General features: G+C 43.9%; 1 long non-coding RNA gene across 3 annotated transcripts; it reads right to left on the bottom strand.

Moving 5' to 3' along the window:
- Window positions 1-2,118: 2,118 nt before the first annotated feature.
- LOC133218482 (uncharacterized) lies at window positions 2,119-24,310 on the bottom strand. Of its 3 annotated transcripts, none has more exons than XR_009727174.1 (3): window positions 23,919-24,310; window positions 9,693-9,758; window positions 2,119-3,201 (listed from the first exon to the last, which is right to left on the bottom strand). It is a non-coding gene; the product is annotated as an uncharacterized LOC133218482 (long non-coding RNA). The 3 variants fall into 3 exon arrangements; XR_009727172.1 differs by lacking the exon at window positions 23,919-24,310 and adding an exon at window positions 15,803-15,924; XR_009727173.1 differs by lacking the exon at window positions 23,919-24,310 and adding an exon at window positions 10,953-12,391.
- Window positions 24,311-24,392: the final 82 nt, after the last annotated feature.

Below are 24,392 nucleotides of genomic sequence, written 5' to 3' on the forward strand. Positions count from 1 at the left end.
TCTGTAATTGAGCTTGACACATTTGTGAACATCCTAACAGGGATGGTTCAGAGCTCTTGCAAAAACTGTAGTGCTGTAGTAAAGGAAATGGGAAAAACTCTTCAAATCAAAGGGACTGGCTTAATTTTCATCAGAGGGATTTGACCTGGACATTTTTGTGCTATGTTTTATGGAGTAAGAAAAAAAAAAGAAAGATGATAGTTTCTCTTTAATATTTACAACACATCTTCCATGCACCTTCAACAGCAATGTTTATTAAAAATGCATTAATAGTTCTGTTTTGCTTCAGGCAGGGGGATCTTTCATAGGACAGGCAGCTTAATTTGGATCTTAACGATGATGATGTTCTACCTCTGTTCTGTGAATTAATGTATCTGAGAGATGAACTCCAGAGCAAAGATGTAAGAGCAGGAGTTTGGCTTTTGCACATAAATATGCTTAAGGAGAAAGCAAGAGCATTTTCTCTTCACAGCTTAAAGCAGCCCAGAAAGCTCCCCAAAAGAGCAAGAGGAAAGCCAACCACTGAGTAGGAACAGAGAGACAAAATAAGGCTTAATTATTAACACCATCACCCCCCTAGTTTGAGTATGTGAGTGGTTTTCTCACTCTGTTTTTTTGCATATAGAGTTGATGCATTCCTTTATTTTCCTTCGTACAAGTATGTCTCTTAAAAGAGGTGGTTGTGCAAACCCATTTGCAGACCAAGTGATTGATTATCATCATGTCTAGTCTCTTCCAGAAGCCAATATGATGCCGCAGACCTTGCTTCCATTGATAGGTTGCCATAAGAAAAATCCATATGGGCAATTAAGTTCCCAATATGAAGGGCCTTTGCACAGAGGGCTTGCATGTGACTTTGCCAGGTAACAGAAAGTGATTTCTGCAGGTTAACTGTTTAATAATAAATTGGGTATATATGTATGCAATATATGTTTGTATATACATAGTATTCTAAAAATGGCAAAGATGCTTGTTTGGCAAGAAGAGACTGAAAATGCCTCTTACATGAGTTAAGGATCGGGAATCTGTAATCCTGAAGAAAATGTAGGACTGAAATAGTAATGAATCCCATGCAAATGTCAAGCAAGAGGTACAATACCAAGACCAGCAGGTTTCTGCCACCCAAAATCCTCTCTCATAAAAGCAGTCTGAGGATACGGGGTTGCATAAGAAGTCAGGCTGGTGTGAACAGATCGCTGTCATAACTACATTAATGATGAAAAATATTTTGGGGCATCATAGCATTGATTTCCCTTCTAATGAGAGCCTTACCTGCCTCTGCAACTGTAACAAAAGACATTATGGATCACCATGGAAAGAATATTCTGCATGATCCAATTTGCCTTGCAGTGCGCAGAAGAATTTGATTTTGTAGCATTTTCAAAAGGATTTGGAATTACAAAACTAAATCAGAATTATTTTTATGTATGAGAGAAATACCCTACTGACCCAGGCCAGAAAACAAGCATGGATTAACAATTTTCAGCCTAAATGGCCACAACAAGCAGAAGTGTAACAGGAATGAATCATCATTAGATTTCAGAAGCTGCTACTGGCACTGGCGGCTGTAATTTCTCACTTTCAACAATCAGGCATTATAAGGGAGCTTGTATGTTGGAAAGTATCAACCCTCTCAAGGGTTACACTGACAAGTCAGGCTCTGCTGAAAATAGCAACCAGCAAGGGAAAGAAATGGAACGTTCATTTTTCTTAGGTGTAGTTTCTTACAAATAGGGCATCACTGGAAATACCTTCCATGTATTCCATGTAGGGCACAGCTCAGCCTCTCCATGCCTCCTCCTCAGCACCACTTCTGTTCCTCCTTCACCTTGCACCTTGTTTCCTTAAGAGATCAGTTGAAGGTACTCAGGTTTCCCTTGGGTTTAGGAGATCTAACAGCCAAGTGTGGCAGCAAAGGCCTTTGACAGGCTGCAAAGTGACTTGTAGGTCTTGGAGGAAATCGGCCTCTGACATGAGACCTGAGCCTTTGGTGTTTGACATCGTGCTTCCACCCTGAGTGCATCTATTATTGTTCCATGGGCACTGAAAGAGATGTCAGTCACATGGCTAAAGGACAGATGAGAGCTATAGGAACGAGAACCCTCTGGAGTGACATGGTTTCATGCTGTTTCTTTAATTTTTTGTCTGGCAAGTGAAATATCTTCCACCAGAAGGTGGGAAAGGACTTGGAACAAAATTGATCTTGGCTGAGCAAACATTTGACAACGTTCTGTGGGAAACAACCATCTGTCTTGGGAGATATCAACTCCAGGAGATATTGATGGCACTAAAAATATCTGCCTTAGTCCACAGTCCCACGGCATTCGGTTTTCAAGCATGGAGAGAGCTTCAATCCTTCAGCACTAAACCTTTTTATTTACTTGTACTTTCGGAGTGTTCACTTGCCAGGTGTGCAGTGAAAGGCTCTGGTTTGTTCAAGATGCAGCCGCACACGTTTTGGCGCCTGGGTTGAGTGGAAACTATAGAGGAGCTGCAAGAGAGGTAATTAATATGGATTAAATGGGGAAAAGGGCTTTGTGCTCTGCTTCACAAGTACAGACCGTACACAGAGATGGATGTCTCTATCTCAGAAGAGCTGCCTGGACTCAGTTTGGCAGGCTGGTTTCTTCTGAGATACATGAGAGGAAAGAAAAAACACAGTCTTTGAAAGAAACTTTAAAAACGTTCTATGAATTCAAAACAGCTCTTTACAAAGGGATAATGCATTTATTGAAACTGAGAGGCAGCCTGCATCCCATGAATCATTAACATTTAGACCATTTCACCTTCCCTGTGTGGATAAAAATCAAGATAATCCCAAGGTTTTCCATGGAGATGTGAAGATGGGGCAGCCTACATTCACTGGTAAGTGTTCTGCACAGAAGTTGACATGTCCACTTCATGCCTGTGATTTGCTGGTCTCCTGCTGTCCAGGCAGGTGCTTTTCTGTGGGCCTGTGAAGTAATAGTTATTTTTATCACAAACTGGAGGTCTTGCTACCAGGACACGTTCCTCTTTGGAAAAGGCAGTCATTGGCCATCAGGGATCTCTGTGGGGTGTCAGAGACCAAAGCATTACAGATGAGAGCCTTGATCTCTAGTCCCATACCTGCTCCAGTGTCTTGCTCTCTTCATCTGTGATCAGTGCAAACTCTCCACCAAAGAGATGCCAACATCCACATCTTCTCACAAAGAGCTTCATCTGCAGTAAGAACGAGGTGTAAGGTGTGTTTGAGATGCGTGTATGGCTGTTGCCCAGGAGAGTCAATAACAAGTGCCACAAACTCATGCCAAGAGCAAGAACAAACGATGCTTCCTGCTGACATCCCCCTGCCACCAGCAACTCTCCACCAGTGAACCCCAGAGCCAGATGTACTTTCTCCATGTTTAGTCTCTGCTACAGAGGACTTCTTTTCTGTGGCCAACATTGCAAACCCATGAGCACCCACGCTGCTTTCCTTGCAGAAGAATGACTGTTCAGCGTAGCCAAATGATTGAAAGGCAGGGACATGAAAAGGGGCAGGCTTACCAGAGCATAACTTCGTCATGATGAAGAAGGCTACGATAAGCTAGACTGGCAATCACACTTTAATGATGATGATGATGATGATGATGATGATGATATCAATGCATGTTGAAGGCCTGTGGCTGAGTCTTCCTCAAAAGCTGACTTAAATGATACAATAGAGCAAGAGATGTTAAAACCAATCAGTGATGGAGGAGAAAGATGCAATGACTGCTTCATCCGTATATACTCAGGTGGACAAAGAAAAGGGGGTGTTCTAGCAGTACAGAACAGATTGACAAAAAAAGAATTCCCATTTCTGGAGTAGCTGAAGGAAAATAGAAACCAATAAAAAAATGCTTTAGAAAACAGCAGCTTCATGATCCTGGAATAGTGAATGCTACATGTGCGGGGAGAAAAGGAGTAGGGGCTTGCTTGCTGGGCAACTGGAGCAACCAGAACACTCTGGGGAGTTATAAAGATATTGGATCACAGCTAGGAAAGAAGTGAAAACACCTGAAAGAGAAGGGGAAGCAGGAGAAGGGAGTTCTTCCTGCACATACAGTGAGAGAAGGAGACGAGACCAGGCTGATAGGATGCACACTTCTTTAATGATTTCTTTTTTTAGTTGGGTTTGTTTGCATGACAGTTCAGAAATAGGATGAAATACAGAGAAGGGCAATGCTGCATAATGTGGACATCAAAAGGGAAGTGTTCAGCTTTTTCATTTAAATGCATGAAAATCTCAGTGAGGTCTGTGAGGGGGACACACACATGAATTTAAAAACATTGTGCTGAAGTAAACGATGACTCCAGTGACAGAACAGGCTCATTCTGAAGGCTCATAAGCACTTGCTGAAATGATGAACTGTGCTAATAGTCCCAGGCTGTGTTTCAGGATGCTCAGTGTGGCATTGACTCAACAAACACATCAGCAAGACAGAATTTAACACCAGAAAGCCCTCTGTAGCTCTTCAGCAGTGTGACCATTGCTGTGCTCACAGGGACGGGATGGATGCTACAGCTGTGGAATGGACCTGCCTATCCACAGTGAGCTCCAAAGTGGGTGTCCATGGGTGGTGTGACATACCAAACTGCTTCTGTAAGAGTTACCACGCACATCCTGCTGATCCTCTCTGTCTCTTTCATCCCACTTTGACAGCAGCACTGCTCTGCAAGGCAAGGATGCAGCTGTTGCAAACTGGCCTCATGGGGAAATAAAGGAGGAATGGAAAAGCTGATAGATACAGGCCTGGACATACCCATGGAGGGGATAAGCAGCCCAGAGTGTAGCAACTTGCAGGTGTGGTGGTGGAAGCAAAGAGCATGTGCTTTGCTTCCTACTTCGTGGTGACACAAAAATCTCAGTCTGTGACACAGAGCTGGGGACGCTGCCCCTCACACTCTGGCTGCCTTCCTCCATGCTTCACTGTGCAGGGTGACAAAGAGAAAGAAAACATTTGAAAGACACTGGATTGCTGCTCAGGGCTGGAAGTTATTGGTGGTGCCTTACCAATGGGAGATCTTGCTGCCTTTGAATCAACTTTCCCAGATGTCCAAACCCAAACACATTCCTTTTTAGCATCTGAGGGAACATCGTCGTACCTCATGAAGCACAGGCTGGCCTGAAAGCTAAGGATGTGAAAAGCAGGCCATTACAAATAATAACCACATCAAGCTCCTTATTCCCAGACCTTCAAAACCCAAATGAAGCCAATTAATGTAAAGAACCACATATAGTCACTAATAATACATACATTTCAGTTGTCCTGTGCAAGCCAAATCATTTCTGCCATATCATCAAATGCATTTATATCTGTGCACTCTTTATTCAGTAACGATTTATTTATGTACAGTTATGGTGCACCCTGAAACACACAGCTAACTAATTAACTCATAGCCACCTGGAATGGCAATTAGCACAACAAAATCTGGAGCAAATCCATAAGACTGATCATGGGATGTACAAGCTTGAATCACTGAAAATAGTCAGTCTCACTGGTTTTAACTTATATAAGGAAAAAAACATGCATTTCAGATTCAGGCTGTCCAGTGCTAATGGCAGGTCTGGAATATCAGGCTCTGATTGTGCACGAGGCATAGGCTTAAGGTCCCTTGGCCTTCAAGCCTGCGCAGTGGGGTGTGCCTTTCTATATGGTATTAGAGTTAGACCAGAGAAAATACTGACTCTTTTATCCCATGGAAGCATAGAATCACAGAATGGTTTGGGTGGAAAGGACCTTAAGATCATCCAGTTCCAACCCCCTGTCATGGGCAGGGGCACCTCACACTAAACCATGTTACCCAAGGCTCTGTCCAACCTGGCCTTGAACACTGCCAGGGAAGGAGCATTCCTTCAGACAGACTTATCCTGCCAACAGATCATGGACTCAAGGTTTTGTGATGGAGAACCACGGATACGCATGGAACGAACAGGAACCAAAGCAAAACCAAGTTAAATTTGGGCCAAAGACTTCATACTCTGTGTGCACATGCAAAAGGGCTGCTAAGTTGGTAGAAAGCCTTCTGATATTATAACTGCTGGACTTGAGGCTCCTGGCATTTCAGTACTTACCATCTTGCTTCTTTTGCTGCGATGAAGAATCACAATGATTGGGTATTGCTTGTGTAACTGCACACTGTGCATTTGCTGCTGATGGGTGAGTTTAATCCTGCTAGAAATGTGGAGGTGGGCTACAAAAGATGAAGCATTTCCTACCTGCATTTAAGCTCCTTTGTGCCTGTTAAAGGGCTTTGCCAAAAATCAATGACAACCTGCCCACTCCCATGCCTAATTGTCACAAATATGTGAAAACAGAACTCAGCACAGTTAGTAATTATCCCTTCATTATGCCAACGTGCTTCTGATAGAATAATGATCGGAAGACAGGTGAGTCTCCTCTTTCCGTTTTCTGTTTGCAATTTTAGCTTCTTTTTCTGCTAATAAGATTACTATTTCTGTTTTAAAGAGATAACAACAAAACCCGCCTTTGGAAGCCTGTGCCTGTCCATGCAGCAGTCAGTGACAACATGTCCCCTGATCTCAACAATCAGACTCGGCGGTAGCAAACAGCAGCGGAAATCACAGGCACATGAAAATGCTGGAGAGAAGGGCACATAAAAAGCATCTAAAGGTGATGCTTTGAAAGAGAATTTGGTGCCCATCAAAGGTAGCTCAGAGTGTGCACATCATCCAGGGGCAATGTTCATTTGGATTAGTTAACTAGCAATTTCCTTCCTTGCTGGCTTTTAACCATTTGTTATTTACCATGCAGCCTAGGTTGCTCTGCAATAGGCACTAAAAGGTTTAGGACAAGCAGCAGGAGTCACTCCAAGGAAGTAAAGCTCAGCATGTACCCTCCAGCTGGAAACACATAGCTGACCCCTAAGGTGGGAGAGGAAAACCAAGAAGGCTCCTTTCCTGATCCCTATGGAATGAGCTGACAACAGCCAACCTTGATCTGCGCATTACATGCAATGTAATTGCATCTGTTCTTGCTAATCTTACAGTAAGTCTGATCCTAAATTTTGCCTTTACCTGCAGAGCCTTTAAATTCATTCCTGTCTCTCCTCTTCTCCTTGTCTTTAAGGACTGCCTGCTCTTGGCAGTCTCTTCCTCCTTTCCCTACCATCCAAAAAATGTTCATATTCCCCCTCAACTCTGTATTCATACAGTCTTCTGTCCCATCATATCTAGCTATTCAGAGATATATTTGAGAAATAAAATAAATAAAATTAAAGAAATTAATAAAACTTACAATCCTGGGAAAATATATGCTTTGGATATGGTATAGAGGATTTAGGAAGCTGGGAACTCCCAGTTTCAGGAACTGGGGGATGGTTTTACCTGGTACAATGCCTTTTTTGCACTACTGATCAGAAAATGCTGGTCTGCCCCTGAACTGTTTGTTCCACAGCTAGTGAGCACAGGCAGCTGTGCCCGAGAGTTTGAAAAGGACAAGTGATGCTTGTAATTTGTGTCCAACTTATTTAGTAAGGCAGCAGAGGATTTAGGAATGAGCCCAGATTAATTAGGGAGTTACGTGCCATTTTACAGGACAGCAAAGGCCGTGGCTGATTGTCATTTTAGAGTGACTGAGAGTGACTAAGCTGTACAAGAGAGCAATGATGCTGCTAGTGGAGGTGAGAACATCCATGCACCCATTTGCAAGTGGTTGGAGGACTGGCCACCTCTCATGCAGAGCAAAGATGAATAGCATGGCTGTTTAACATTGACTCTATTAATGCTCCTCATTCCTCTGGCAAATCCAGTCAGCTTTCAGGACAATTAAACTGTTTGTGCCTCCATCCAGTCTGTTTGGTGCTGTTAAATTCCAAGGCAAAATGAGCCTCATTCAAAACAGCAGCATCAGTAATAGATTGTGCAGCTCCTTGTAATGAGATCCTCTCATCTCATTTGGTGACTTAGCAGTGAGCAATCACAATAGTTAGCAATGCAGATAACTCCTAACTACTGACATCTGAGCCAGCAGACAGGGACAGGGCTTGCACATGAGAGGTGAAGTTTCAGGCTTCCTCAAAACTGAGGTCAGTCCCTTCCTACACAAAGGCCAGCAGTCCCAAGATAATGTCACTTTTGTCACCTCCCATCCAGAAAAGTCTCCCTGTGCACAACCACAAACCTTGGCAAATGGGCATGAATCCAAGCCCAAAGCTCTCACACAGCAGTTCCTAGGAGTAACCCTTTGGTTCATGTTCTGCCATAGCAAGGGCATGCTGCTTTGTTCTGAGGGGCAGCCCTACAAGCACACATAAGGACCTCTACAAGCATTTCTGCATGCCACTCTGGTGCTGCGTGTTTCTTCCATAGAATCATAGAATAGTTTGGGTTGGAAAGGACCTTAAGATCATCCAGTTCCAACCCCCCTGCCATGGGCAGGGACACCTCACACTAAACCATGTCACCCAAGGCTCTGTCCAACCTGGCCTTGAACACTGCCAGGGATGGAGCATTCACAACCTCCCTGGACAACCCATTCCAGTGCCTCACTACCCTAGCATTAAAGAACTTCCTCCTTATATCCAATCTAAACTTCCCCTGTTTAAGTTTTAACTTGTTATCCCTTGTCACTACAGTCCCTGATGAAGGGTCTCTCCCCAGCATCCCTGTAGGCCCCCTTCAGATACTTGAAGGCTGCTATGAGGTCTTCCATCTTGCCTTTTGTCACTGAAATTCAGGAGAATGCATCTTTCTGAACAAGAAAAATGAAAATCAAACTAATCTCCTGTAGAGAAACCTGACCAGCACTTGGCATGCCACTGCACATGCATTTTCCCCAGGGGGAGGATGCAAAAGCAAACAAAACATGGCAGATGTTAGTTGTAGTGTTTAATGTGCTGTTGGAAGGTGCTCAGATCCTATAGAGCTGAGAGCTCTGAAATCTATGGTGCAGAAGCCAAACACTTCAAGATGAGCTTTTCATGTTGCTCTGTTTTGAAATATTTCAAGATGATGTGGCACAGAAATAATTTCGGCAAGAACAGATTTTCCTAAGCAAGACAGAATGATAAAACATTACACTTCATGGTATACAGCTGAAATGACACTACCGCAAAAGACATCACCTCATGTGAAACAGACGATCAAAATTGATTTCTGATGTTTGATTTTTCCATCAAAATGTGGAGAAGATGAAGAACACTGCAGCAGAATTTCTCCAGATTGGAACACAGGCTGTCCTGCATGCACAGGGCTTCAGAAATCACAAGTTGTCTCCATCTTTATAGAATCATAGAATAATTAGGGTTGGAAAGGACCTTAAGATCATCCAGTTCCAACCCTCCTGCCGTGGGCAGGGACACCTCACACTAAACTATGTCACCCAAGGTACACCTATGTCATCTTTTCCAATCATTAACGAACTACCTCAGTTTGTATCTACACTGCAGTGACAGACATGGTTAAATTCTCGGATGTATTAAAGATTTCCTAAGTGAATGGAAAGGAGAATAAACCCAGCTCAGTTTGTGCATGATGCATTATGTCATCATTTGACTTCAGGATGTTGGAGTTTGCTTTATCAGGATTTGACACTGTCTACTTGACTAAGCAGTAGCTCAAATTGAAAAGGTAACAGAAACACTGACAATGCCATGCCTGTGAGCTTAAAAACAGCACAAGGCTTGACTAATTGAATGTGTTTTTTGCTCTTAAAGGAACTACTTACCCATTGCTTCATCTTCTGTTCACCAAGGGTCATCCCATCACTTGCTTAGAGTTGTGGTACATTTCTCTGTCCAGTAAAAGCAAATCATACAGATAGAATAAAAAGTTTCATGGCTTCTGCTTAAGGCCTCAGAGGTACCTTGTGCTTTCTGTACAAGGGCTCATTAAAGATACGTGATGGAAGCAAGAGAACAATAGCTGCCTACACAGAAAAGGTTTGCAAAGGTGTGGGAAGTTAAACAAGAGCAAAATCCTCTCCTAAGGGAAGCAGTGACAGAGGCTTGCTTTACAGTTCTTGACTCCTGGTTCTGATTCAAGCACAGTGTCACAACCAATGTACATCCGATTGCTCCTCCTAGCCAGGGCTGTTATATCCCCAGGGAGAGAAATAGCACCCTGGGATGCAGGCAGCGGTTGCCTGGTGCCTCTTGCGCAGTGCCCTGCTGGAAAAGTCACAGCACAATCATCTCCCTGGTGAATGTGGAGCCAGGTCTAACCTGTGATGGGAATATCCTGCAGCTGTGCCAGGGACAGGGGGTGACACGACCAGAGCTGGTGTCCCCAGGGCTTGCCAAGAGCCTTCCTGCAATAAGCTCCATCTTCTGTGAGCTGTGGGAAAACTTTCCCTAAGGAGAGAGCCCACGTCATTCTGGAATCCCATTCCTGTTGTAGCATCATTCCCCACACCGAAGTGTAATTCCAGAGTAGATACAATACAGTGCCACCAGCTGCTGATGTTAAAAAGCCCAACAACACAACAACCCCCTAAACATAATGAAACAAGTTGCCAAACCCCAGGATGTTATTCAGATACTACAATACTCAGAAATTTCCTCATTATGAAACTTCTCTTACTGAAGCCTCTAGATTTTGAACGTTCTAGGTTTTCTCTGGAAGCAAGAAAACTTGCCCTCTTCCCCCCTCTTTTATTCTTTTCCTGAAGGAAATATGCCCGTTCTTCAAGTCATATATTGCATAAGGTACCCTTGGAAATCAGCAAGCAGATTTGCAGTAGCATTCAGGTTCCTTCTTCATGGTGAATTTAGGATTACAGGGAGCCGGGTATAACTTCATAAAAAATTAAAAGGAGCAGAAATAAGCAGTCAAAATTAGCATGCAAAGTGGAAGCTGTATTTTTTAATGTGAATATTAATTCTACAGAAAAGAAGTAGAAGAAGTACCCTTAATAAAACAGTTTTCTCTTTTAACCAAAAGACATGATTAAAACAAGCTCTTTGAAATAAATCCCCACCAAATATACCTGACAAAATATCCAAGGGAATTCTTCCCTCTTCCTATTCTTCTGTTGTCACATCTGTGGGGATATCTGTGCTGTTTCTTTCAATATATTTCAGGTAGCCTGGCAGCTTGCGTCTTGTAAATGAGACTAAGATCCAGGCAGGCGGCATGAAGGGCTAAAAGAAGTTACTGCAGACCAGGAAAGAAGGGGGATTGAAGCTGGAGTCAGAGCTGGTGCCTGAGGGCAGCTCTGTGGGTGCAGGGTGAGGTGTTTGCCAGTCCCCTACACAGGGTCAGGTTTGTCACCCCTGGGTCACAAGTGGCTCTGTCCGCATGCCCTGTCACCCATCCAGAGCCTTTAGGCCTGGCCTAGCCTCTAAAATGAGGTATAAGGAATAAAAGCAGCAAAGCTGGGTTTGAGCAGTGCAACCTTGCAGAGGAAGGGGCTGCAGGAATCTCACCCCATCTGCTATTGTTGTGAATGGCTGTGCTTTGATCTAGGAAGGAAATTGCAGGTATTTCATAGGAAAAACACCTTTTTGGAGGAAATGGCAGCATGTATCCCTATGCCAATCCAGTAGGAATAGCTCTTTAACATAGGAGATGTTAAGATAAGCGTTTTTGTACCTGTCCTGTCCTTTTGACACCAAGTTGTAAGAACACAGAATAAGGACAGGTATGTCTGCAGGCATGCGAAAGCGTACACATCGGCTTCTTGTCTGCATTGCCCAAATGTAGCCAACAGACTAAGCAGCTCAGCAGCCTGGAGAGGATTAACACATTAGGAGCAAAATGTAATCAAAAAGCATATTTTCCCTCCTGTCCATGCTGCATTCCTGAGTACCAGGAAGGGGACAACACGCTAAAGGGACTACACTGTACCCAGCGTCACACAGCATCATTAAATATTAAATAGCAGATAATTTAGGTAAAGACCAACAGGCACAAGGACATGCAGAAGCGTTATCAGCCAGGACTCCAAGGATGACAGGTTGTTACCACAATTTCCTAAGAGGCTGCAGCTGTGAAACTCCCTTTGTCTTTTATTTCTCACCCTCCCACTCAGCAACCTTCAGAAACTGGAGCTTAAGTCTCTTTTAAGTTGATGTGCTACAAAGGAACCAAAAGAAAGACTCAAGGGGAAGATATTGGCTTTAGCTATTTGATCCAGCTTTTTACATTGCTATTCTATGCCCGATTCTGGGAAAAAGAAATCCCTTTATCCTCCGATTCCCCACCTAATCAAAACTAGGCTATTTTATCCAAATAGTAAAGCCACGTTGCTTAATGCCTGCATTGATTTCAGACCCCGGAGAGTCAGATCTGAAAGATTTTCCTTGAAGGACAGTCAGAAAGGGGAGCAATTTCTGCTGCTCTGCCTTTGTCACAAAATATTACTCTTCCCATCAAGAAAACAAATGTTGCAGCAGCAAAAGGAGGGAAGGCAGCAACAACGGTGCAGGCAGCAGCCCTGCTCTGCCCCATCAGTGTCTTAGCACCTTCCAGCACTATGTGAGATCAACAAAGGGTGCTGCAGCCCCAGATCAGCTTTCAGTGGGGTTGTGCATTTTGCCAGCATGGGAAAGCATCAGGAAACGATGGCCACGGTCTCCATATTCCTGCAGGAACAGGGAAGAGTGGCTTTTATCAGGGCAGGACTAATATCAGCTACAATGGCCTCAGGAGGGAGATGCCTCCATTCCATTCCTTGTGACACCAAGGAGGGAGACAAGAACTACAGCATCAGGGTGCCTGGGGTGATATACAGCACATCATATACAGGTACGGGGCATCTTCAAACTCCCCAGCTCTAGCAGGTCCTCCTGGGGAAGCAGTAGCTGCTACTAACACTATGGAGACAGGGGAATCTGATCCCAGCCCTAGCTTTAACCCAGTCTGCCCCCAAGGATAGAGATATGGGGCAGTGGACAAGCAGACCTTCCCACAACTCACACAAACAGAAACTCTTATAAGGTTTCAGGGTTCTATTGCCTCCACAGGGTAGATACCGCCAAAGGCAGGGAGAAGAAGAAGGAGGGTTATAAGCAGGCGAAACAGCATTAAAGATCTCTTTCTCTCAAGGAAAGCTGGCTTTACAAAATGCCACAGGAACTCGAGCACAAGCCAACACCTATTTAGTATCTCAGTTTTCCTGGAGATTTGCAGCAGTAGCACGGAAGTGTGGAGATCCCTTAATTTCCCTTTAAAATAGAACCTATCAGACAGGCAGGAAAGAGCACTTTGCATCTCTCCCAGGTATCCCCGTTACACAGAGAAAACAATTACTATATCAATGGAAAAATCAAAAGCTGCAACTTGTTTTTCCTTTACAGGTGTCAACCCCTGAGTAGAAGATTGCAGCTGGGGAAGCTGATTTTTGGAATGCAAATGGAAAAGCACTTTCTGTAGATGTCCTACCAGTAATAAGCTGTGGAGAACACAATCCCTTCGGCTCCCAAAACCATGCAGATGAAGCTCAGCTGTCATTACACAGTTGGGTCCCAAGTAGCAGCAGGGAGAAAAAGAGTGGATTTCAAAGTAGTTTCAACAAGAAGATGAAGCTATTCAATTCAGTCAGGGATTGATCTGGATAATTCACTGTGCAAATGAAATATTGCGCCCGGGTTTTGTTTCTTTTCTTTCTAATATCTCTCTTTTTCCAAATACATATATATATTCCTAACATTTCTTCACATGCTGCTCTGCCTTGCTCCTTACTAAAAGAAAAAACAGATGCTTCAGAAGTGTTATCCAGCTTTGAACCCAAACACAAACTATAAAACTATTCTTAACCTCATGCCTGCAGTCTCAAATACTCATAACATCACACATGGCCAGATCTATTCTACCTGTTAAAGCCAACATACACTTCCAAGAGCAAGCCCTAGCCCAGACCACTGGTCTCCATGAATTCCAGATTAAGGTCAGGCTGATACCTTATCCTGAGCTCTGCCTTCACTCTCACAGCTCCAAATTCCTGCAAAATGAAATGCATCACTGCCAATCTCCCGTACAGGGAAGAAGGCTCTCTGCTAAGCAGGGCTTACCTCCTTCTAGTTTCCCCTCAATCTCCACTTAAATCTCACCCTGACCTTTATTTCAGTACATCAAGGTTAACTGCAGTGTGCTCACGCTGGCAAGCTAAATCCTTCTGAACAGTGCCTTGCACTGAGTTATCTTATGTGCTGACAACAGATGAAGCAGAAATAATGGATTTTCATTCTTTTTTGCAGCAGAGCATCCCTGAAGACCTTGCACAAGGCCCATGATGCCCAAGGAGATGATGTTGCGTTGCCATTCCCTGTTGCTGTTACTCCTGCTTTAAAGACCCTGAGGTTTTCCCTAAACAGTGATGCAAAGATGAATTTACTGCTTCAAGAAGCAGAACTGGTGGTGCAGAAAGCCACCAATTACTGGATTATGATTTGCTTTGGAGCTTTGCAGGCCAAGCCTTCCGCAAGGGCATTGGTACTTAGGCCTTTTGTACTTTTGAATGGATTTCTTTGGTGGTTTGGTTTTCGTTGGTTTTATTTGTAATTATTTGTTTCTTTATAAAAAGATCCTAAAGTCCTGCCTCCTATTTTCTCATCTGAAAGTTTATTTAGAGGAATCATCTCCTTTTTGCCCTTAGTTAACCCCAAAGGAATAAGAAGATTCTGAGAATATTAAGAACAATTTTGCCCAGTCAAAACACTGACAACTGGTCAAATATAAAGCAAAATGCATCAGGCCTGGTTTGCAGCAATGTTTATGAGCTGGGTTTGCTTCCAGTTGCAGCTGGTTATTGGTATTTCTAGGGCTCGATCCAGACCTCTGAGCATCATGGTGGTTCTTACCAAGCCCAAGAGCACTGGGATCTGGCATGCTTTGCCTCAAAAGAACATTGCAAACCCATCCACACAGCTGCTGACCTGCCCCAGGTGCTGCAGCTGCACACAGCCTAGGAACAGCTCAAAAGTTTGCCAGGAAAAGAGATAAGCACATTTAGGGGTATCTGCATAAATGATGGGGAAACCTCAGCTGATCTCAAATGAAGTGTGATCAGACCTGAGGATGGTTGCGTGTGGTGATATGTGATTTCCTGCTTTCCTGCATCTTATCCATTTCCAGAGCAGCCCTTCCCCCTTTATCATTTATAAGTTGGCTACAAGGCTGGAAAAATATTCCATGTTCTCCATTTCCTTCACTGAAATCACTGAAATGGCATAGCTGCCCACTGCTGAAGCAGCTCCAGCCACAAGAGCCAGACACCTGCAAGAGGAAGGTCTGTCTTCTCAGGGCAAGTAAATCACTCCAATATATTGTTTAACAACTAGGCTATCTCCCAGCCAAGACAATACCTTTGGGACCTGCTGGTGAAGGCAGACATTGCTCTCAGCCCATCCCTGTGTACTGACACAACAACAAGCAGCAACCTATTGTGACTTTTGCAACAGCACCACCGTTTCTTTGAAAGATGAAGAAGAGGTCAGCCAAGCGATGAGGGATTCCTTGCCTTCCTCCAGCACACTCAGCTTTAGGAGGAAACTGAGTCACTGCTTGCAAATGCTGCAGACAGCCCAGGCGAGCATCCAGCAGCCTTTTAGTCTGGATCACTGTGACCCCAGAGGAACTTCCCTTAAGGGAAACAGAGATCCACTCTCACCTTCGGTTGTTTTTGGCAGTGCTAACAATGTCTTTGTCAAACACTTCCCTAAAAATATCCTTCAACAGCTGCACCTGTATCCTTTTATTCCTCAAGAAAATCTTTGCTTTTTACTTTTTTACTTTAAAGTGCATGCATAGACAAAGGAAATCAAAACCAACAGGGGATGCAAAAGCATTACTGAAGATGATTACCATGCAATCTTAGTTAATGAGGTTGTAGCATACCTTATTTTCTCCATTTAGCATCTTATTAATATGACAGATCCTTTTTGCTTTAAACCACCAAGAAGTACCAAAGTTCATGTTAAGTATTGATACACATCTGCTGGAAGGTGTTTGGTAGCTAAGAAGCAGAGTCATCACTGGGGTTGCTATGGCAAACAAGCTGTTCTATCAGTCAGGAAAAGAAAGTGCTGTATAAATACTGAGTAATTACTCAGAGAAGTAACAGTGCTAGAGCAAGAACAAAACCTGAAGTAGCTTCACCCAGTGTAACACAGCCAAATCCCTTCTCTGCAGTTACGGGAGATCTGTGACTGCAGTGTGCTCTGGTTTTGCTTTTTTCAGGAGGTACTCTTCTAGGCTGAAATGTATTTAGGAGGGGTTTCCTGCTTCACCCCTTATCTGAACTGAATAACCTGATGTCGTGCAACCACTCTGACTGTAGGTTCATGGGGCATAATTAAAACAGAACATGCTGCATCTCTTAACAAAAATGACTAAATGGCAGCTGTTCAAACAGAATGGGGAGTGGTGAAATCCTCATCTACTAGAGCATTCCTGACAGGCTCCTGTCTGCTGTATATTGGCTCCATGCTGCTCAGCATCTCTGTCCACAATTTAGAGGGAAAAAGAACACATCAGAATGATGACTAGTGATGTGTCACACATGATGTATGACACATACACACAGCAACACTGAAATGAGTAGGACGATGAACAACAGCAAAGCCTAGTCATGTAAATCCAGTGAAAGGCAGCTGCTGCTGGAAACACGTTTGAAGCTGCTGCATTGAATTCATAGTTAAAGGGAGCTACACTGGATTTCCAACCAGGCAGCTGGGGAGAACCCCTCCTGCTTTTCCCATCTGCTTGCTGTTTTCACCAACCAGGGCTGCTGAAATGGTCAAGAGACTTGGCTGTCATAGAATCTCAGAATGATTTGGGTTGGAAAGGACCTTAATATCATCCAGTTCCAACCCCCCTGCCACAGGCAGGGAAACAGCATACTAGAGCATGTTGCCCAAGGCTCTGTCCAACCTGGCCATGAACACTGCCAGGGATGGGGCATTTACCACCTCTATGGGCAGCCCATCCCAGTGCCTCACCACCCTCACAGTAAAGAACTTCTTCCTTATATCTAACCTGAACTTCCCACTGCTATTGCTGTGCTTACCTCCTATCCCATGACCTGGAGCCATCAAAAACAAGGTTGAACTTCAGAGCATCCAACTGGGAGAATGGAATCAAGTGAGGAGACTGGAGGGTGGTAGATAGAAGAAAGCCTGGAAAGACAGGAGAGAGTTTTCATAGCTCTATCAGAAAGTCAGAGCCGAAGACACTAAAGCAAATGGTGTTATCATATGAGGAGTTTTTTCATGAACAAAACAAAGCACGGTTTTGTCCGTCATGCTTTTAATTTAAAACTTTCTATTGTTGAGAGCTGTCAGAAGTCCCTTCTGGTTGATGTGCCTGTTTAAAGGCTGCATCCTACCATTACAGTACAGGTTATTCTGTCAAATCTTCCATATTCCAACTCTCTCGACCTTCATGAGCTGAGGTATATCCTCCCTAAGGTTAAATGAGAACTTAAGTTTTGTCTTCCTACAGGCTGTTGTTTCTCACTGTAGAATAAATGATGCCTCAGCTTCTTAAAAAAAACCCCAGGTGTCTTTCTGATACCATTGCCATAAACTTCAACCATTAGAGCAGTAAAGAGCTTAATAAACCAAAGTATCACAGCCTTGTTACCTCATTCCAGCTGTGCCTCAGCACCATACAGTCACTAAAGTACTTCTCATCACTACATAATTTTCAGGCTACTTCTGAATTTCATAGATGAAAAAACAGAAAACCAAACACCTTATGCTATATATGCAGCTGCATAAATCTGTGTGCAACCAATGTCCCACCAAAAGAATCACAAATCAAATACCATCCCTGCCGAATCCCAGTTTCTCCGAGCTTGATGTGTGGTGGCAACACACTTGCAGAGGGAAGGCAGGGGCTGCAGCCAATGCACTTAGATTTCATTGCTTTTGGGTAAGCTGATGGTGGCTGCTGTTGAGGCCATGTACATTCAACACTGCCCAATATCAATATGAAAGCATAGGCAGGGACAACTCACCCTCAGTCATGTCACCCAAGGCTCTGTCCAACCTGGCCTTAAACACTGCAGGGATGGAGCATTTACCACTTCTCTGGGCACCCTGTCCCAGCATCTCACCACCCTCACAATAAAGAACTTTTTTCTTATATCTAATCTGAACTTCCCCTGTTTAAATTTAAACCCATTGCCCCTTGTCCTCTCAGTACAGTCCTGATGAACAGTTTATGGAAGAAGGAACACAGCTGTAAACACCCAGGATGCCCTGAACGGTATGTCCGCAGCTGACAAGAGGTAGGCAGAGCACCCGAGTTCTGGAAACTCTTACAGCATGGCTTACAAGTGTCCTCTTGTGCAGCACAAGACAGAGGTGAGCCTCCACTTCCAGATTGGCCTTGGGTTCACTTTCTTGCCTCAAGTATTACAGAGAGCACCATGCCTTTGTGTCCTCTGCCCTGTGGAGCACAAGACCCCTTTTGGGCTTACCAAAGACCAATATCAACAAAACTTAGCCTGGGCAAATGAAGATTTCTTTGTTTTCCCCTTCTCCAGGCATGGTTTGAGCTTTCACCCCATTTTCCTGGTATGCTCCTCTTTGAGGTTTGCAGCTGCAAGGGCAAAACCTCCAAAACACTTCCCTCCATGTCTTTCCATTGGCCATAAATGCTAATGTATTAAATAACGCCACAGTGTGCTGAGGGACCCTTTACATTATTTAAACACTATCATTCAGGTGTGAACCTTTCCATTGATTTACCATTCACTTCTCATCCTCTCCTGGACGCATTAAGCAGCTGCAACCCACAACTGGTATTGAAGAATAACAATTCCATTTGTTTGAATCTGACGCAGCGCTGCTCACTTTTGCAGCCCATATAATTCTCCTCACTACGGTTTATGTGACATTAATGACAAAATAAATAATTCAGCATGGTTTTCACCCAAATGTAGCCCTGTCAGAGACTAATATATAATCTTTGCTGGCTTATTTAACAAAACAAGACACTGAATGGTACTCTTAAAGGTCGAAACTCTCATTTTAATGGAATTTGGTGGCAAAGCTCCCCTGAGACCCGACGGTAACTAACAGGTACAAGCTCCTGCCAACCTGTCTTCTCATTTAGCACTCACATTTGTGCTCTGCACATGTGCCTTCTTACCCTGCACATCTTAAGCTGGCTTTTCATGAAGCTGCACTTAGCTTGAAGGCACCATGAACTGAAGCTGAACAGCACCGGGAATGTCTGCACAGGGTAATTATGAGAAAAGAGAACTCCTACTTCACTAATGATGCCCGGGAGTGAGACTTCATGAATGAAACCACTCCTGTTCTGGCTCTTGGTGGTGGGTTCAGCAATGAACCAAGCCACTCCAAGCATCTGAGGAAGGCGGCTTTGCTACAGAAGCACTTTAATGAGACCACTATTAAAAAAAGAGGGGAAAGGGAAAAAGTCCTTATTTTTTTTACATTCATGACAAAATTTCCAGTAACTTCACTGAGGCCAGGATATGCCCTTCTATTTTTTTCCTTCATTTCTCATATGCTCTTTCCTACTTGCTCTGGCTTCATTAAGGCTGTCCCCAAGCTGCTGTGTTAAAATTGGTGTCAATAGCTGTATAACTTCTGCATAAAGGAGCACTCCTACCAGAAAAACCTTGCAGCTTACAGTGCTGCTTTCCCTTAGGGGTGTATTGGCTTCAAAAGGATCTTAAGATTGCATTTGGATCTAGAGCCTTATTTCCTTCTGGGCAACATGTTCCAGTGCCTTGCCACCTTCACACTCTCACCTGGCTTCCTCTTTGCTGGGATGCATTGCTCCTGAGCTTAGAGAAGGTGAACCTTGAATATTACCAGCTTTCTTGGGCCCCTCTTCTATCCAGGGCTTTATCCCATGGTACGTTACCAAGCAGAACCCTGAAGAGGCCAACGTCTGTTGTAACCTGGGGTAGTGAGTTTGCTGGGTGCTTTCCTCATTGCCCTAAGGATCTTAGCTCCACTATTTCATGGTAACCATTTGTTGATTAGCCAGATTTGACTGGCCCTTTCAAATCCCTTCCCTTCGATCTGCAGGACTGATGTTTGCCTGTAAGCAACACATTCAGAGCTGGCAAGTGCATCATGCCAAATTATTCTCCCCTGGAGCAGGGTCAATTTGATATTCAGATTGGCTTTTCATTTATCCTGGGTCTGCAAAGTGATTTTGCTTTCTTTCAGCTTCAATTTACCTAAACTATTGGTATCTGATTTCTGATGTTGCAGCATTGAACTGTCTAGACTGCTATCCAGGGTGTTTTTCCTCATGTCCACGGAGCCTGTTTTTCCTGTTGTACAACTGCAGTTGCTGTTTGGAAAGATCATAGTGTGCATTAGGTAGATGATGAAATAAAGCCTAATGAATTCTCATGGAGAGAGAAATCATTAAAGCTTGTGATTTGAAAATCATAAATGGCCCGTTTCCTTCAAAATAAGATAATAATGAATAGATGATACATTTCAAAGTGTATTCTAAGTAAAACTGATAATGGTTTCCTTGGAGCTGGAAATTATGTGCCAGGAAAAGGATGCATCTGCCCCAAAAGCAATGGAGATTAACAGAGAATCAGACAACTGAGGTATCCATTTGGGCTTTGCTTCCCCAACCCTTGCTCAACAGTGTTAACACAGTGAAGAGTAAACAGAAAACCCCATAAAAATGGAAGATAACTTATTAAATGTGATGCAGAGGAAATCTATGGCAGGAGAAGGCACTGCTCCATTCCTTCACAGTGTGTTCATCTACTGAAACTAAAATCCTCTAGCAAACCCCAAATGCTGAAGCTACACACCACTCACTTATTCACATTCTCCTTTTTGCAAACAAGCTGACATGATTTTAGGGTCCAAAACCCATTTTCTTTCATATTGCCCTAAAACAACCAAACTTGCAGACTGAATGTACATAGGTGAGGTTGTCATGAAGTAGATGATAATCAGTGACACAGCAATGGTCATAATCTAAACCTGCAAAGTGTCTCCTACCCAGAGGAGACTGGTACCTGAGAAACATCCGACTTGGCTGACCAGCCATGCTCCATCTCTGGTAACCATTAACATTTAAGGTCAGAGCAAGAGCCCTTCAGTTTCATGGCTACAGTCTGTACTGCATGGAAACATAGAATGGTTTGGGTTGGAAGGGACCTTAAAGATCATGTCCTAGTTCCATTTATCCTTCCTACAGGGCAAATAGATCAGCCAGACGAAGAGGCAAAGCTTAAATTGACACCATGGGGACATCAACACTGGTCTCATAATATGTCATGTATGGAAGCAAAAATCAAAGTGTCCTCTTTGTATAAATGATCCAAGAAAAACACTGCAGCCAGGCAGAGAACAACTGATGGCACAGCGGAGCTCTTGCAAAAGGCTATCTATATTCCTGACTCTACCTATGGTCTGCAGTCTGATTTGCTCAGTCCCATCTTTGGTTTAACTGTCCATTTAGTTTGAATTGCATGCGATACTTAAGGAAGCATAGGTGGGACTGACATGAATACAAATGAATTCCTTAGGTCTGGAGTTATGACAATGATATCAGGAAATGAATTCCCAGGGGTTTTAAAAGAGGCGTAAAAAAGGAGTCACTGCTTCCTTTTATCTGAGTTCCTGATATTTTCAGCTTCTAAAGCCATTACCTAAGTTAACTTTCTGCACTAAACTTTTTAATGAGAGAAATAAAGTTATTTTCCTTACAAATAAATACGCATACTCCCCACCATAGCAGCCCTGCTATCGTATTTAAGGCACCTCCCAGGGTAGAGCTATTCCAGATTAGAGAGCACTTTCATTCGAACCAGAGGCTGGATTGCACTTTTCATCTCTGTACGCCACAGAAAGGCTGGGATCCTCTGGAAGCAGTGCTGTGCTGTTAAGTGGATTGACTGCATTCAGCACTGCAGCAATTTCCAGTGACCCCAGAAACTGCAGCCTTGAAAACACTGACCAGGGCCTGGTCTCATTTATCACAAATCATGGGAGCTACTGACTCCTGCTTGCCCCTCCGTCCTCCTCAGGAAAGGGCCATGACAAAGAGGGAGGGAAAGATGGAGCTCCCTGCAGGCGTCGACTCCTTGGAGCAATAACTGTGCTCCTCCTGTAAAGCAATTGCTGTGGGATTTTGAAGACTGAAATCTGCTGTGCTTTACTCTGACAATGAGAAGTGTTTTGCTGCTTTGTTCCCAGCAATTCCACCCAGCTGGGCCTCCGCATTTCCCTCTCATGCCTCACTTTCCCTTCCCTGTCAGCTTTGGGGCTGGGGAGGAGTGATGATGACTTTTCAAGCCCTTTTGCCACCTTGATCACAAAGGTCAAGCCAAGTCAGTGATCTTGGGTAAAGCTTTAGCTCCTTTGAGAAGATGCTCTTTAAAACCAGCATCCCTGGTTCACCCCAACCCACGGCTCCTGTCCCACAGCACTGCAGGCTGTGGTGGAGAGCAGGAGGCAGCCCCCTCATTCACTGGCATACTCAGAAGTCTTGCTGCCAAGCTCACACAGAGCCTCCTCCCACACCTCTGAGATACCCCGGGTGCTTTTGTCAGCAAAGCAGAATACTAGCATGAATAACACCGATAGCGTCAAGGACAGCAAAGAACAATCAGCCCTGCTCTAAATGCTACCAGAATATTTATAACCTGAGTGTTTTGCCCAGGGAGACGCAGCCTAATTTAATCTCCTGCTTCCTGCTTACTTTCCTCTCCCCAAACACATGGTAGTTTTCTGTCTTTACTCTCCAGAGTCTTTTATTTGCAATGTCCTGAACTTGTATCTCTCCTTCCCGGAGCTACAAACTCTCTTCCTACTGCATGAAGCAGCCAAGCTGGTCACCTGTGCTGGCAACACTCACAGCTTCACAGAATCAAGCCTATGACAATGAATAAATCCTCCCAGCTATCTGTGCACACACTTGAACAAGGTTAGTAAAGATGGTTGCACACAACAGGCTACCCAGCCCCAGCTATAGCCTCCTATCTTGGTTTAAGTGTGGCTTCTCTCAGATGACTCCTTCACAGTTATTTTCAGTAGACCAGAAGTGATTGAGCTGGTCCCTTCACCCTCCCTGAGCTCAGGCAGTGCAGTCCTGTGCACTGTCACAGGTATCAAATATAAAGGGATTTAAGGAAATTAACTGGCAGTAGTGAGGCTATGGTTAAGGATGTTCAGTAAATTCACAACCAGATTTGAAGTGGTGTGGAAGTCCTGGCAGGAGCAGGCACGGGCATGCAGGAGTTTCACAGCTCCTACCACACTTGCTTAACTTGCCCAAGTTACCACAAGGGTAACCTGTGACTACCCTTGAGGGAGGGAAGGAGCACAAGGCTGATCGCTCACCCCTGCCTATGGCACCTTGCTCACTCTGCAAGAAGGATACCCCCAGAATGGCCCACGTCCCTCTCATACAGCTTCTGACTACATGGCCTCTGTGCATTTTGAGACTCACATCCTCTTCAGAGTCTTTTATCCCGTCTTTGCTAAAGCCTCAAGAAATACAGTGTCTGCCTGACCCCAAAAGATGAGATTGCTGGGCTCCTCTCAGCTTTCACTTTGGGAAGAGCATAGCTCACTTCCTATGCACTGAAGTAAATGTTTTTCTTGCCTTCAACCAGTGATGCACATCATACAAAGGAACAGTGGACTTCACCACTGCAAGCATGTAAATTCCATTAGAGTTAATGGGAAACATCAATTTCAAAGATGCTCATTTAGACAGATTTTGTGCATGAAATAGAGGTAAGGTGAAATGTTGCAGGACAGCAATTTATTCATGGGGAAAAAATGGAGAGCTGATGATTGGCTGAAACCACTGACCATCACTGGCACTGGAATGGGAAAATGATCAAAATGTTTTCATTTTGTATTTCAAATTATAACCCAGCTCTAAGTAAAAGGTACTGAAAAGCCTTCAACACGACCACCAAGAAACAGACCTAAAACGAAAGGATTTTTACTTGTGCTAGCTAACAAATAACTCAATTACTCACCCAGCACTAACATGAGGGCAGAGAACTGGAGCGTTCCCTGACATTAGCACAGGGGAGATTTAGGTGGGTAATTCCATTAGCACTGTGGAAGTCCCTTCACATCAATCTTTGTGGCATTAATGAGGAAATGAGGCAGCAATAATAGAAGAAGTTTGGGAACAGTTCCTTGGCTCCATTTCTGGATCTCAAGCAAGCATATCTCAGGTTTCCCATCTCTGCCACAGCACAGCTTGTGCATTGCTAAGTCTTCACATTGGGCTCCAATGCAGTGTTTTAGAGGTCTCACAGTGGCCCTGGAAGCAGGGAAACATAAACCATAGCAAGTAACGAGAAACACAAGTGCTATATCCTTAGCATTCACAAATTTGGATGCCTTTAAAAGCTGTGCATTAAATGACATGGTAAAGGAAGAGAAAGAGTTAAGCCTTCAGGAGTGAGCAGATTTGCTCCCGCAGCAAACGCACAAAGCACTTG

This window comes from Neopsephotus bourkii, unplaced genomic scaffold (assembly GCF_033783945.1).
Source record: "Neopsephotus bourkii isolate Nb327-2 ecotype Australia unplaced genomic scaffold, CSIRO-AGI_Nbou_v1 NB_1250, whole genome shotgun sequence".
NCBI lineage: Eukaryota > Metazoa > Chordata > Aves > Psittaciformes > Psittacidae > Neopsephotus > Neopsephotus bourkii.